The following is a 14,494-nucleotide window of genomic DNA, read 5'->3' on the forward strand; positions in this document are numbered from 1 at the left end:
CCTGAGTCAATGTGTCTCCTAAAGAACGAAAGCAAAGTTTCCTGCCACAGCAAAGCACAGAGAGGCCTGGTGCTTTCTCTAGGAAATTCAAGTGGGCTTGAAAGGTGAGGCCTAGACTACATTGTGGAAAAGATCGGGATTACGGCTACCTCTCTCCCTCTCTCTGCCCCGTACCCTGTGCTCAGCCGTGTGGGAATGCTGATTGGGAGAGTCTGCCTCTCTGCCGGGCTCAGAAGGCTTCTTCCCGTTTGGGCAATTCCGTTTGTGTCTTACTTCGTGGAGGAGGAATGAGGGCGCCCAGAGGTTTTCTGACGTGAAATAACTAATGACAGAGCATCTGGAGGAGCTGGTTTCTCGGTGGAAGGAGCCAAAAAGCCAGCATTCCTAAGGTCTCTTTGAGAGCTGCCAGACACTCTGCCGTCATAGGCCTAAGAATTGGCCCTTGTAACGGCACGGCAACACTTGGAATCCTAGGACACTGTGGAAGGGCGACTCGCAAACTGGATGGAAGAAGCTTCCAAGCCCAGTGTTCTTTCATGTACCAAAGAGAACGCAAGTGTCTGACCCTGGTAGCATTGTTGCTGGAGAGCACTGGCATCCTTGTGGGCCTGTCGGCTACTTTCCTGTTTCCGACCCTCTCAGGAAACTCTTCCAAAATACCGTTGGAACCTGCTTAGAGAGCGAAGCTGCGAAGTGGATGCACAGAACATTAAACTAGATACCAGCCCAGGGTCCCCAGCATCCATTTTTCTCTGGAGGGTACTTACCCCACACAGGGATTCAAGCAGCGCGTTTGCCTTGTACAACTTACACAGGAAAATGGGATGAGACGTTGGGTCACTCTGCTTGTGCTCACACTACGTGCCCCGGAGAAGTTATGACGCAGCAGATGTCCACCCCCTTTCTCTACACATGTGGACCCCAAAGAGGCGCTGGGTAGTGGGTGTTCTCAGGCCAAGAGCAGTCCTTGTTCTGGGCTGCACATGCTTTGTGGTTCACAGGTTGTCTGACCCTGCTCCTCTGGGAGACTTTCAGAGCTGACGCTATCCCTGGGCTGCCCAAGCAAAGAGGCATAGAGGCCTTTCACCCTGAAGGCCATGGGCTTGTTTCCCATGGAGAATGTGTACGTCGCCCCTCCCGGGCTGGAGGCGTGTAAGTTGACACCATGTATTCTGCCCACGGAAAATCCAAGTAGGTGTACTCGATTTGGGATGCCTGGTGCAACAGTGTGCAGTCGCCAGCACCCGGAGTAATTTTCCTCTAGTTTGATTCCTAGCTAGGTAAACCCGGACTTCGGAGGCTAGGTGGCAGCAAACGTGTTAAGCTTGTGGGGAAACCCTTTGACCAATGGGCCATATGCTTGTGCGTGTGGCCGGAGTTAGGCAGGAACTCTCCCACTCAGGGTTTTTACCTTTCGATAAGCTGTCCCTATTGGCTGAAGCAGCGGGCGTGTCTGTATCAAAGCCTGGGAAGCAGGGCCTGAGGGGAGGCTGCCAACTGACTAGCCTCCATTATAGGCAGCTGAGAAAATGGGGCAATTCTTATGGAACCCGCTTACAACGAAATGTTTCTCTTCAGAAGAGGGGATTTTGCTACCACACGTCAGCAGCTCCTCTCCCTCAGAGTGCTGTTCCTGTGTAGACTAGGGAAAACCACCATGGTCTCCAGCTTTTGAACGGCTCTTTTCCCAGTTGGTTTCATCCGTGAAAGAGCCAGAAGGGCTGATCTCAAGCAATCGGCCTGCACAACCTGAGTCCTTGGGGTCAGGCAGTCCTGAGTCATTGTGCCACCAAAACAATGAATGCAAAGTTGCCTGCCACAGGAAAGCACAGCGAGGCCTGGTGCTTTCTCTCGGAAATTGAAGTGGGCTTGAAAGGTGAGGCTTATACTACATTGTGGAAAAGCTCGTGGTTACGGCTATCTTTCTCCCTCTCTCTGTCCCGTCCCATGGGCTCAGCCGTGTGGGAATGCTGAGTGGGAGAGACCGCCTCTGTGTCGGGCTCAGAAGTCTTCTTCGCTTTAGGGCAATTACGTTTCTGTCTTACTTCGTGGAGGAAGAATGAGGGCGCCCAGAGATTTTCTGACATGAAATAACTAATGACAGAGCATCTGGAGGAGCTGGAAGGAGCCGAAAAGCCAGCATTCCGAAGGTGTCTGTGAGAGCTGCCAGACACTCTGCCGTCATAGGCCTAAGAATCTTTGTGACGGCATGGCAACACTTGGAATCCTAGGACACTGTGGAAGGGCGACTCGCAAACTGGGTGGAAGAAGGTTCCAAGCCCAGTGTTCTTTCATGTACCAAAGAGAACGCAAGTGTCTGAGGCTGGGAGCATTGTTGCTGGAGAGCACTGCATCCTCGTGGGCCTGTCGGCTACTTGCCTGTTTCCGACCCTCTCAGGAAACTCTTCCAAAACGCCGTTGGGGCCCGCTTAGAGAGCGAAGCTGCGAAGTGGATGCTCGGAATATTAACCTATTTACTGGCCCCGGGTCCCAAGCATCCATCCTTCTCTGGAGGGTACGTACCCCACCAAGGGATTCAAGCAGGGAGTATGCCTTGTACAACTTACACAGGAAACTGGGTTGAGATGAAGGGCCACGCTGCTTGTGCTCACACTACGTGCGCCAGAGAAGTTATGACGTAGCAGATATCAACCCCCTTTCTTTACACATGTGGACCCCAAAGAAGTGCTGGGCCGTGGGTGTTCTCAGGCCAAGAGCAGTCCTTGTTCTGGCCTTCACCTGCTCTGTGGATCAAAGGTTCTTTGACTCTGCTCCTTTGGAAGCCTTTCAGAGCTGACCCTATGCCTTGGCTGCTGAAGCACAGAGGCATAGAGGCCTTTCACCCTGAAGGCATGGGCTTGTTTCCCATGGAAAGAGTCTATGTCGCCCCTCCCCGGCTGGAAGCGTGTAAGTTGACACCATTTTTTCTGCCCATGGAAAATACAAGAAGGTGTACTCGGTTTGGGCTGCCTGGTAAAACAGTTTGCAGTCGCCAGCACCCTGAGTACTATTCCTCAAGTTTGATTATTCCTAGCTAGGTAAACCCGGACTTCGGAGGCTAGATGGGAGCAAACGTGTTAAGCTTGTGGAGAAAGCCTTTGACCAATGGCAAAATGCTTGTGCTTGTGGCGGGGATTAGGCAGGAACTCTCCCACTCAAGGTTTTTACTTACGATACGCTTTCCTTTTAGGCTGAACCAGGCGACGTGTGTGTATCACATCCTGGGAAGCAGGGCCTGAGGGGAAACTGCCACCTGACTGGCCTCCATTATAGGCAGCTGACAAAACGGTCCCAAGCTTACGGAACCCACTTACCACGAAATGTTTCTCTTCGGAAGAGGAGATTTTGCTACCACGCGTCAGCAGCTCCTCTCCCTCAGAGTGCTGTTCTTGTTTAGACTAGGGAAAACCACCACGATTTCCAGGTTTTGAACGGCTCTTTTCCCAGTTGGTTTCATCCGAGAAAGAGCCAGGAGGGCTGATCTCAGGCAATCGGCCTGCACACCGTGAGTCCTTGGGGTAGGGCAGTCCTGAGTCAATGTGTCTCCTAAAGAACGAAAGCAAAGTTTCCTGCCACAGCAAAGCACAGAGAGGCCTGGTGCTTTCTCTAGGAAATTCAAGTGGGCTTGAAAGGTGAGGCCTAGACTACATTGTGGAAAAGATCGGGATTACGGCTACCTCTCTCCCTCTCTCTGCCCCGTACCCTGTGCTCAGCCGTGTGGGAATGCTGATTGGGAGAGTCTGCCTCTCTGCCGGGCTCAGAAGGCTTCTTCCCGTTTGGGCAATTCCGTTTGTGTCTTACTTCGTGGAGGAGGAATGAGGGCGCCCAGAGGTTTTCTGACGTGAAATAACTAATGACAGAGCATCTGGAGGAGCTGGTTTCTCGGTGGAAGGAGCCAAAAAGCCAGCATTCCTAAGGTCTCTTTGAGAGCTGCCAGACACTCTGCCGTCATAGGCCTAAGAATTGGCCCTTGTAACGGCACGGCAACACTTGGACTCCTAGGACACTGTGGAAGGGCGACTCGCAAACTGGATGGAAGAAGCTTCCAAGCCCAGTGTTCTTTCATGTACCAAAGAGAACGCAAGTGTCTGACGCTGGTAGCATTGTTGCTGGAGAGCACTGGCATCCTTGTGTGCCTGTCGGCTACTTTCCTGTTTCCGACCCTCTCAGGAAACTCTTCCAGAATACCGTTGGAACCTGCTTAGAGAGCGAAGCTGCGAAGTGGATGCACAGAACATTAACCTAGATACCAGCCCAGGGTCCCCAGCATCCATTTTTCTCTGGAGGGTACTTACCCCACACAGGGATTCAAGCAGCGCGTTTGCCTTGTACAACTTACACAGGAAAATGGGATGAGACGTTGGGTCACTCTGCTTGTGCTCACACTACGTGCCCCGGAGAAGTTATGACGCAGCAGATGTCCACCCCCTTTCTCTACACATGTGGACCCCAAAGAGGCGCTGGGTAGTGGGTGTTCTCAGGCCAAGAGCAGTCCTTGTTCTGGGCTGCACATGCTTTGTGGTTCACAGGTTGTCTGACCCTGCTCCTCTGGGAGACTTTCAGAGCTGACGCTATCCCTGGGCTGCCCAAGCAAAGAGGCATAGAGGCCTTTCACCCTGAAGGCCATGGGCTTGTTTCCCATGGAGAATGTGTACGTCGCCCCTCCCGGGCTGGAGGCGTGTAAGTTGACACCATGTATTCTGCCCACGGAAAATCCAAGTAGGTGTACTCGATTTGGGCTGCCTGGTGCAACAGTGTGCAGTCGCCAGCACCCGGAGTACTTTTCCTCTAGTTTGATTCCTAGCTAGGTAAACCCGGACTTCGGAGGCTAGGTGGCAGCAAACGTGTTAAGCTTGTGGGGAAACCCTTTGACCAATGGGCCATATGCTTGTGCGTGTGGCCGGAGTTAGGCAGGAACTCTCCCACTCAGGGTTTTTACCTTTCGATAAGCTGTCCCTTTTGGCTGAAGCAGCGGGCGTGTCTGTATCACAGCCTGGGAAGCAGGGCCTGAGGGGAGGCTGCCAACTGACTAGCCTCCATTATAGGCAGCTGAGAAAATGGGGCAATTCTTATGGAACCCGCTTACAACGAAATGTTTCTCTTCAGAAGAGGGGATTTTGCTACCACACGTCAGCAGCTCCTCTCCCTCAGAGTGCTGTTCCTGTGTAGACTAGGGAAAACCACCATGGTCTCCAGCTTTTGAACGGCTCTTTTCCCAGTTGGTTTCATCCGTGAAAGAGCCAGAAGGGCTGATCTCAAGCAATCGGCCTGCACAACCTGAGTCCTTGGGGTCAGGCAGTCCTGAGTCATTGTGCCACCAAAAGAATGAAAGCAAAGTTGCCTGCCACAGGAAAGCACAGCGAGGCCTGGTGCTTTCTCTCGGAAATTGAAGTGGGCTTGAAAGGTGAGGCTTATACTACATTGTGGAAAAGCTCGTGGTTACGGCTATCTTTCTCCCTCTCTCTGTCCCGTCCCATGGGCTCAGCCGTGTGGGAATGCTGAGTGGGAGAGACCGCCTCTGTGTCGGGCTCAGAAGTCTTCTTCGCTTTAGGGCAATTACGTTTCTGTCTTACTTCGTGGAGGAAGAATGAGGGCGCCCAGAGATTTTCTGACATGAAATAACTAATGACAGAGCATCTGGAGGAGCTGGAAGGAGCCGAAAAGCCAGCATTCCGAAGGTGTCTGTGAGAGCTGCCAGACACTCTGCCGTCATAGGCCTAAGAATCTTTGTGACGGCATGGCAACACTTGGAATCCTAGGACACTGTGGAAGGGCGACTCGCAAACTGGGTGGAAGAAGGTTCCAAGCCCAGTGTTCTTTCATGTACCAAAGAGAACGCAAGTGTCTGAGGCTGGGAGCATTGTTGCTGGAGAGCACTGCATCCTCGTGGGCCTGTCGGCTACTTGCCTGTTTCCGACCCTCTCAGGAAACTCTTCCAAAACGCCGTTGGGGCCCGCTTAGAGAGCGAAGCTGCGAAGTGGATGCTCGGAATATTAACCTATTTACTGGCCCCAGGTCCCAAGCATCCATCCTTCTCTGGAGGGTACGTACCCCACCAAGGGATTCAAGCAGGGAGTATGCCTTGTACAACTTACACAGGAAACTGGGTTGAGATGAAGGGCCACGCTGCTTGTGCTCACACTACGTGCGCCAGAGAAGTTATGACGTAGCAGATATCAACCCCCTTTCTTTACACATGTGGACCCCAAAGAAGTGCTGGGCCGTGGGTGTTCTCAGGCCAAGAGCAGTCCTTGTTCTGGCCTTCACCTGCTCTGTGGATCAAAGGTTCTTTGACTCTGCTCCTTTGGAAGCCTTTCAGAGCTGACCCTATGCCTTGGCTGCTGAAGCACAGAGGCATAGAGGCCTTTCACCCTGAAGGCATGGGCTTGTTTCCCATGGAAAGAGTCTATGTCGCCCCTCCCCGGCTGGAAGCGTGTAAGTTGACACCATTTTTTCTGCCCATGGAAAATACAAGAAGGTGTACTCGGTTTGGGCTGCCTGGTAAAAGAGTTTGCAGTCGCCAGCACCCTGAGTACTATTCCTCAAGTTTGATTATTCCTAGCTAGGTAAACCCGGACTTCGGAGGCTAGATGGGAGCAAACGTGTTAAGCTTGTGGAGAAAGCCTTTGACCAATGGCAAAATGCTTGTGCTTGTGGCGGGGATTAGGCAGGAACTCTCCCACTCAAGGTTTTTACTTACGATACGCTTTCCTTTTAGGCTGAACCAGGCGACGTGTGTGTATCACATCCTGGGAAGCAGGGCCTGAGGGGAAACTGCCACCTGACTGGCCTCCATTATAGGCAGCTGACAAAACGGTCCCAAGCTTACGGAACCCACTTACCACGAAATGTTTCTCTTCGGAAGAGGAGATTTTGCTACCACGCGTCAGCAGCTCCTCTCCCTCAGAGTGCTGTTCTTGTTTAGACTAGGGAAAACCACCACGATTTCCAGGTTTTGAACGGCTCTTTTCCCAGTTGGTTTCATCCGAGAAAGAGCCAGGAGGGCTGATCTCAGGCAATCGGCCTGCACACCGTGAGTCCTTGGGGTAGGGCAGTCCTGAGTCAATGTGTCTCCTAAAGAACGAAAGCAAAGTTTCCTGCCACAGCAAAGCACAGAGAGGCCTGGTGCTTTCTCTAGGAAATTCAAGTGGGCTTGAAAGGTGAGGCCTAGACTACATTGTGGAAAAGATCGGGATTACGGCTACCTCTCTCCCTCTCTCTGCCCCGTACCCTGTGCTCAGCCGTGTGGGAATGCTGATTGGGAGAGTCTGCCTCTCTGCCGGGCTCAGAAGGCTTCTTCCCGTTTGGGCAATTCCGTTTGTGTCTTACTTCGTGGAGGAGGAATGAGGGCGCCCAGAGGTTTTCTGACGTGAAATAACTAATGACAGAGCATCTGGAGGAGCTGGTTTCTCGGTGGAAGGAGCCAAAAAGCCAGCATTCCTAAGGTCTCTTTGAGAGCTGCCAGACACTCTGCCGTCATAGGCCTAAGAATTGGCCCTTGTAACGGCACGGCAACACTTGGACTCCTAGGACACTGTGGAAGGGCGACTCGCAAACTGGATGGAAGAAGCTTCCAAGCCCAGTGTTCTTTCATGTACCAAAGAGAACGCAAGTGTCTGACGCTGGTAGCATTGTTGCTGGAGAGCACTGGCATCCTTGTGGGCCTGTCGGCTACTTTCCTGTTTCCGACCCTCTCAGGAAACTCTTCCAAAATACCGTTGGAACCTGCTTAGAGAGCGAAGCTGCGAAGTGGATGCACAGAACATTAACCTAGATACCAGCCCAGGGTCCCCAGCATCCATTTTTCTCTGGAGGGTACTTACCCCACACAGGGATTCAAGCAGCGCGTTTGCCTTGTACAACTTACACAGGAAAATGGGATGAGACGTTGGGTCACTCTGCTTGTGCTCACACTACGTGCCCCGGAGAAGTTATGACGCAGCAGATGTCCACCCCCTTTCTCTACACATGTGGACCCCAAAGAGGCGCTGGGTAGTGGGTGTTCTCAGGCCAAGAGCAGTCCTTGTTCTGGGCTGCACATGCTTTGTGGTTCACAGGTTGTCTGACCCTGCTCCTCTGGGAGACTTTCAGAGCTGACGCTATCCCTGGGCTGCCCAAGCAAAGAGGCATAGAGGCCTTTCACCCTGAAGGCCATGGGCTTGTTTCCCATGGAGAATGTGTACGTCGCCCCTCCCGGGCTGGAGGCGTGTAAGTTGACACCATGTATTCTGCCCACGGAAAATCCAAGTAGGTGTACTCGATTTGGGCTGCCTGGTGCAACAGTGTGCAGTCGCCAGCACCCGGAGTACTTTTCCTCTAGTTTGATTCCTAGCTAGGTAAACCCGGACTTCGGAGGCTAGGTGGCAGCAAACGTGTTAAGCTTGTGGGGAAACCCTTTGACCAATGGGCCATATGCTTGTGCGTGTGGCCGGAGTTAGGCAGGAACTCTCCCACTCAGGGTTTTTACCTTTCGATAAGCTGTCCCTTTTGGCTGAAGCAGCGGGCGTGTCTGTATCACAGCCTGGGAAGCAGGGCCTGAGGGGAGGCTGCCAACTGACTAGCCTCCATTATAGGCAGCTGAGAAAATGGGGCAATTCTTATGGAACCCGCTTACAACGAAATGTTTCTCTTCAGAAGAGGGGATTTTGCTACCACACGTCAGCAGCTCCTCTCCCTCAGAGTGCTGTTCCTGTGTAGACTAGGGAAAACCACCATGGTCTCCAGCTTTTGAACGGCTCTTTTCCCAGTTGGTTTCATCCGTGAAAGAGCCAGAAGGGCTGATCTCAAGCAATCGGCCTGCACAACCTGAGTCCTTGGGGTCAGGCAGTCCTGAGTCATTGTGCCACCAAAAGAATGAAAGCAAAGTTGCCTGCCACAGGAAAGCACAGCGAGGCCTGGTGCTTTCTCTCGGAAATTGAAGTGGGCTTGAAAGGTGAGGCTTATACTACATTGTGGAAAAGCTCGTGGTTACGGCTATCTTTCTCCCTCTCTCTGTCCCGTCCCATGGGCTCAGCCGTGTGGGAATGCTGAGTGGGAGAGACCGCCTCTGTGTCGGGCTCAGAAGTCTTCTTCGCTTTAGGGCAATTACGTTTCTGTCTTACTTCGTGGAGGAAGAATGAGGGCGCCCAGAGATTTTCTGACATGAAATAACTAATGACAGAGCATCTGGAGGAGCTGGAAGGAGCCGAAAAGCCAGCATTCCGAAGGTGTCTGTGAGAGCTGCCAGACACTCTGCCGTCATAGGCCTAAGAATCTTTGTGACGGCATGGCAACACTTGGAATCCTAGGACACTGTGGAAGGGCGACTCGCAAACTGGGTGGAAGAAGGTTCCAAGCCCAGTGTTCTTTCATGTACCAAAGAGAACGCAAGTGTCTGAGGCTGGGAGCATTGTTGCTGGAGAGCACTGCATCCTCGTGGGCCTGTCGGCTACTTGCCTGTTTCCGACCCTCTCAGGAAACTCTTCCAAAACGCCGTTGGGGCCCGCTTAGAGAGCGAAGCTGCGAAGTGGATGCTCGGAATATTAACCTATTTACTGGCCCCGGGTCCCAAGCATCCATCCTTCTCTGGAGGGTACGTACCCCACCAAGGGATTCAAGCAGGGAGTATGCCTTGTACAACTTACACAGGAAACTGGGTTGAGATGAAGGGCCACGCTGCTTGTGCTCACACTACGTGCGCCAGAGAAGTTATGACGTAGCAGATATCAACCCCCTTTCTTTACACATGTGGACCCCAAAGAAGTGCTGGGCCGTGGGTGTTCTCAGGCCAAGAGCAGTCCTTGTTCTGGCCTTCACCTGCTCTGTGGATCAAAGGTTCTTTGACTCTGCTCCTTTGGAAGCCTTTCAGAGCTGACCCTATGCCTTGGCTGCTGAAGCACAGAGGCATAGAGGCCTTTCACCCTGAAGGCATGGGCTTGTTTCCCATGGAAAGAGTCTATGTCGCCCCTCCCCGGCTGGAAGCGTGTAAGTTGACACCATTTTTTCTGCCCATGGAAAATACAAGAAGGTGTACTCGGTTTGGGCTGCCTGGTAAAACAGTTTGCAGTCGCCAGCACCCTGAGTACTATTCCTCAAGTTTGATTATTCCTAGCTAGGTAAACCCGGACTTCGGAGGCTAGATGGGAGCAAACGTGTTAAGCTTGTGGAGAAAGCCTTTGACCAATGGCAAAATGCTTGTGCTTGTGGCGGGGATTAGGCAGGAACTCTCCCACTCAAGGTTTTTACTTACGATACGCTTTCCTTTTAGGCTGAACCAGGCGACGTGTGTGTATCACATCCTGGGAAGCAGGGCCTGAGGGGAAACTGCCACCTGACTGGCCTCCATTATAGGCAGCTGACAAAACGGTCCCAAGCTTACGGAACCCACTTACCACGAAATGTTTCTCTTCGGAAGAGGAGATTTTGCTACCACGCGTCAGCAGCTCCTCTCCCTCAGAGTGCTGTTCTTGTTTAGACTAGGGAAAACCACCACGATTTCCAGGTTTTGAACGGCTCTTTTCCCAGTTGGTTTCATCCGAGAAAGAGCCAGGAGGGCTGATCTCAGGCAATCGGCCTGCACACCGTGAGTCCTTGGGGTAGGGCAGTCCTGAGTCAATGTGTCTCCTAAAGAACGAAAGCAAAGTTTCCTGCCACAGCAAAGCACAGAGAGGCCTGGTGCTTTCTCTAGGAAATTCAAGTGGGCTTGAAAGGTGAGGCCTAGACTACATTGTGGAAAAGATCGGGATTACGGCTACCTCTCTCCCTCTCTCTGCCCCGTACCCTGTGCTCAGCCGTGTGGGAATGCTGATTGGGAGAGTCTGCCTCTCTGCCGGGCTCAGAAGGCTTCTTCCCGTTTGGGCAATTCCGTTTGTGTCTTACTTCGTGGAGGAGGAATGAGGGCGCCCAGAGGTTTTCTGACGTGAAATAACTAATGACAGAGCATCTGGAGGAGCTGGTTTCTCGGTGGAAGGAGCCAAAAAGCCAGCATTCCTAAGGTCTCTTTGAGAGCTGCCAGACACTCTGCCGTCATAGGCCTAAGAATTGGCCCTTGTAACGGCACGGCAACACTTGGACTCCTAGGACACTGTGGAAGGGCGACTCGCAAACTGGATGGAAGAAGCTTCCAAGCCCAGTGTTCTTTCATGTACCAAAGAGAACGCAAGTGTCTGACGCTGGTAGCATTGTTGCTGGAGAGCACTGGCATCCTTGTGGGCCTGTCGGCTACTTTCCTGTTTCCGACCCTCTCAGGAAACTCTTCCAAAATACCGTTGGAACCTGCTTAGAGAGCGAAGCTGCGAAGTGGATGCACAGAACATTAACCTAGATACCAGCCCAGGGTCCCCAGCATCCATTTTTCTCTGGAGGGTACTTACCCCACACAGGGATTCAAGCAGCGCGTTTGCCTTGTACAACTTACACAGGAAAATGGGATGAGACGTTGGGTCACTCTGCTTGTGCTCACACTACGTGCCCCGGAGAAGTTATGACGCAGCAGATGTCCACCCCCTTTCTCTACACATGTGGACCCCAAAGAGGCGCTGGGTAGTGGGTGTTCTCAGGCCAAGAGCAGTCCTTGTTCTGGGCTGCACATGCTTTGTGGTTCACAGGTTGTCTGACCCTGCTCCTCTGGGAGACTTTCAGAGCTGACGCTATCCCTGGGCTGCCCAAGCAAAGAGGCATAGAGGCCTTTCACCCTGAAGGCCATGGGCTTGTTTCCCATGGAGAATGTGTACGTCGCCCCTCCCGGGCTGGAGGCGTGTAAGTTGACACCATGTATTCTGCCCACGGAAAATCCAAGTAGGTGTACTCGATTTGGGCTGCCTGGTGCAACAGTGTGCAGTCGCCAGCACCCGGAGTACTTTTCCTCTAGTTTGATTCCTAGCTAGGTAAACCCGGACTTCGGAGGCTAGGTGGCAGCAAACGTGTTAAGCTTGTGGGGAAACCCTTTGACCAATGGGCCATATGCTTGTGCGTGTGGCCGGAGTTAGGCAGGAACTCTCCCACTCAGGGTTTTTACCTTTCGATAAGCTGTCCCTTTTGGCTGAAGCAGCGGGCGTGTCTGTATCACAGCCTGGGAAGCAGGGCCTGAGGGGAGGCTGCCAACTGACTAGCCTCCATTATAGGCAGCTGAGAAAATGGGGCAATTCTTATGGAACCCGCTTACAACGAAATGTTTCTCTTCAGAAGAGGGGATTTTGCTACCACACGTCAGCAGCTCCTCTCCCTCAGAGTGCTGTTCCTGTGTAGACTAGGGAAAACCACCATGGTCTCCAGCTTTTGAACGGCTCTTTTCCCAGTTGGTTTCATCCGTGAAAGAGCCAGAAGGGCTGATCTCAAGCAATCGGCCTGCACAACCTGAGTCCTTGGGGTCAGGCAGTCCTGAGTCATTGTGCCACCAAAAGAATGAAAGCAAAGTTGCCTGCCACAGGAAAGCACAGCGAGGCCTGGTGCTTTCTCTCGGAAATTGAAGTGGGCTTGAAAGGTGAGGCTTATACTACATTGTGGAAAAGCTCGTGGTTACGGCTATCTTTCTCCCTCTCTCTGTCCCGTCCCATGGGCTCAGCCGTGTGGGAATGCTGAGTGGGAGAGACCGCCTCTGTGTCGGGCTCAGAAGTCTTCTTCGCTTTAGGGCAATTACGTTTCTGTCTTACTTCGTGGAGGAAGAATGAGGGCGCCCAGAGATTTTCTGACATGAAATAACTAATGACAGAGCATCTGGAGGAGCTGGAAGGAGCCGAAAAGCCAGCATTCCGAAGGTGTCTGTGAGAGCTGCCAGACACTCTGCCGTCATAGGCCTAAGAATCTTTGTGACGGCATGGCAACACTTGGAATCCTAGGACACTGTGGAAGGGCGACTCGCAAACTGGGTGGAAGAAGGTTCCAAGCCCAGTGTTCTTTCATGTACCAAAGAGAACGCAAGTGTCTGAGGCTGGGAGCATTGTTGCTGGAGAGCACTGCATCCTCGTGGGCCTGTCGGCTACTTGCCTGTTTCCGACCCTCTCAGGAAACTCTTCCAAAACGCCGTTGGGGCCCGCTTAGAGAGCGAAGCTGCGAAGTGGATGCTCGGAATATTAACCTATTTACTGGCCCCGGGTCCCAAGCATCCATCCTTCTCTGGAGGGTACGTACCCCACCAAGGGATTCAAGCAGGGAGTATGCCTTGTACAACTTACACAGGAAACTGGGTTGAGATGAAGGGCCACGCTGCTTGTGCTCACACTACGTGCGCCAGAGAAGTTATGACGTAGCAGATATCAACCCCCTTTCTTTACACATGTGGACCCCAAAGAAGTGCTGGGCCGTGGGTGTTCTCAGGCCAAGAGCAGTCCTTGTTCTGGCCTTCACCTGCTCTGTGGATCAAAGGTTCTTTGACTCTGCTCCTTTGGAAGCCTTTCAGAGCTGACCCTATGCCTTGGCTGCTGAAGCACAGAGGCATAGAGGCCTTTCACCCTGAAGGCATGGGCTTGTTTCCCATGGAAAGAGTCTATGTCGCCCCTCCCCGGCTGGAAGCGTGTAAGTTGACACCATTTTTTCTGCCCATGGAAAATACAAGAAGGTGTACTCGGTTTGGGCTGCCTGGTAAAACAGTTTGCAGTCGCCAGCACCCTGAGTACTATTCCTCAAGTTTGATTATTCCTAGCTAGGTAAACCCGGACTTCGGAGGCTAGATGGGAGCAAACGTGTTAAGCTTGTGGAGAAAGCCTTTGACCAATGGCAAAATGCTTGTGCTTGTGGCGGGGATTAGGCAGGAACTCTCCCACTCAAGGTTTTTACTTACGATACGCTTTCCTTTTAGGCTGAACCAGGCGACGTGTGTGTATCACATCCTGGGAAGCAGGGCCTGAGGGGAAACTGCCACCTGACTGGCCTCCATTATAGGCAGCTGACAAAACGGTCCCAAGCTTACGGAACCCACTTACCACGAAATGTTTCTCTTCGGAAGAGGAGATTTTGCTACCACGCGTCAGCAGCTCCTCTCCCTCAGAGTGCTGTTCTTGTTTAGACTAGGGAAAACCACCACGATTTCCAGGTTTTGAACGGCTCTTTTCCCAGTTGGTTTCATCCGAGAAAGAGCCAGGAGGGCTGATCTCAGGCAATCGGCCTGCACACCGTGAGTCCTTGGGGTAGGGCAGTCCTGAGTCAATGTGTCTCCTAAAGAGCGAAAGCAAAGTTTCCTGCCACAGCAAAGCACAGAGAGGCCTGGTGCTTTCTCTAGGAAATTCAAGTGGGCTTGAAAGGTGAGGCCTAGACTACATTGTGGAAAAGATCGGGATTACGGCTACCTCTCTCCCTCTCTCTGCCCCGTACCCTGTGCTCAGCCGTGTGGGAATGCTGATTGGGAGAGTCTGCCTCTCTGCCGGGCTCAGAAGGCTTCTTCCCGTTTGGGCAATTCCGTTTGTGTCTTACTTCGTGGAGGAGGAATGAGGGCGCCCAGAGGTTTTCTGACGTGAAATAACTAATGACAGAGCATCTGGAGGAGCTGGTTTCTCGGTGGAAGGAGCCAAAAAGCCAGCAT

Source organism: Eschrichtius robustus, chromosome 14 (assembly GCF_028021215.1).
Source record: "Eschrichtius robustus isolate mEscRob2 chromosome 14, mEscRob2.pri, whole genome shotgun sequence".
Classification (NCBI taxonomy): Eukaryota; Metazoa; Chordata; class Mammalia; order Artiodactyla; family Eschrichtiidae; genus Eschrichtius; species Eschrichtius robustus.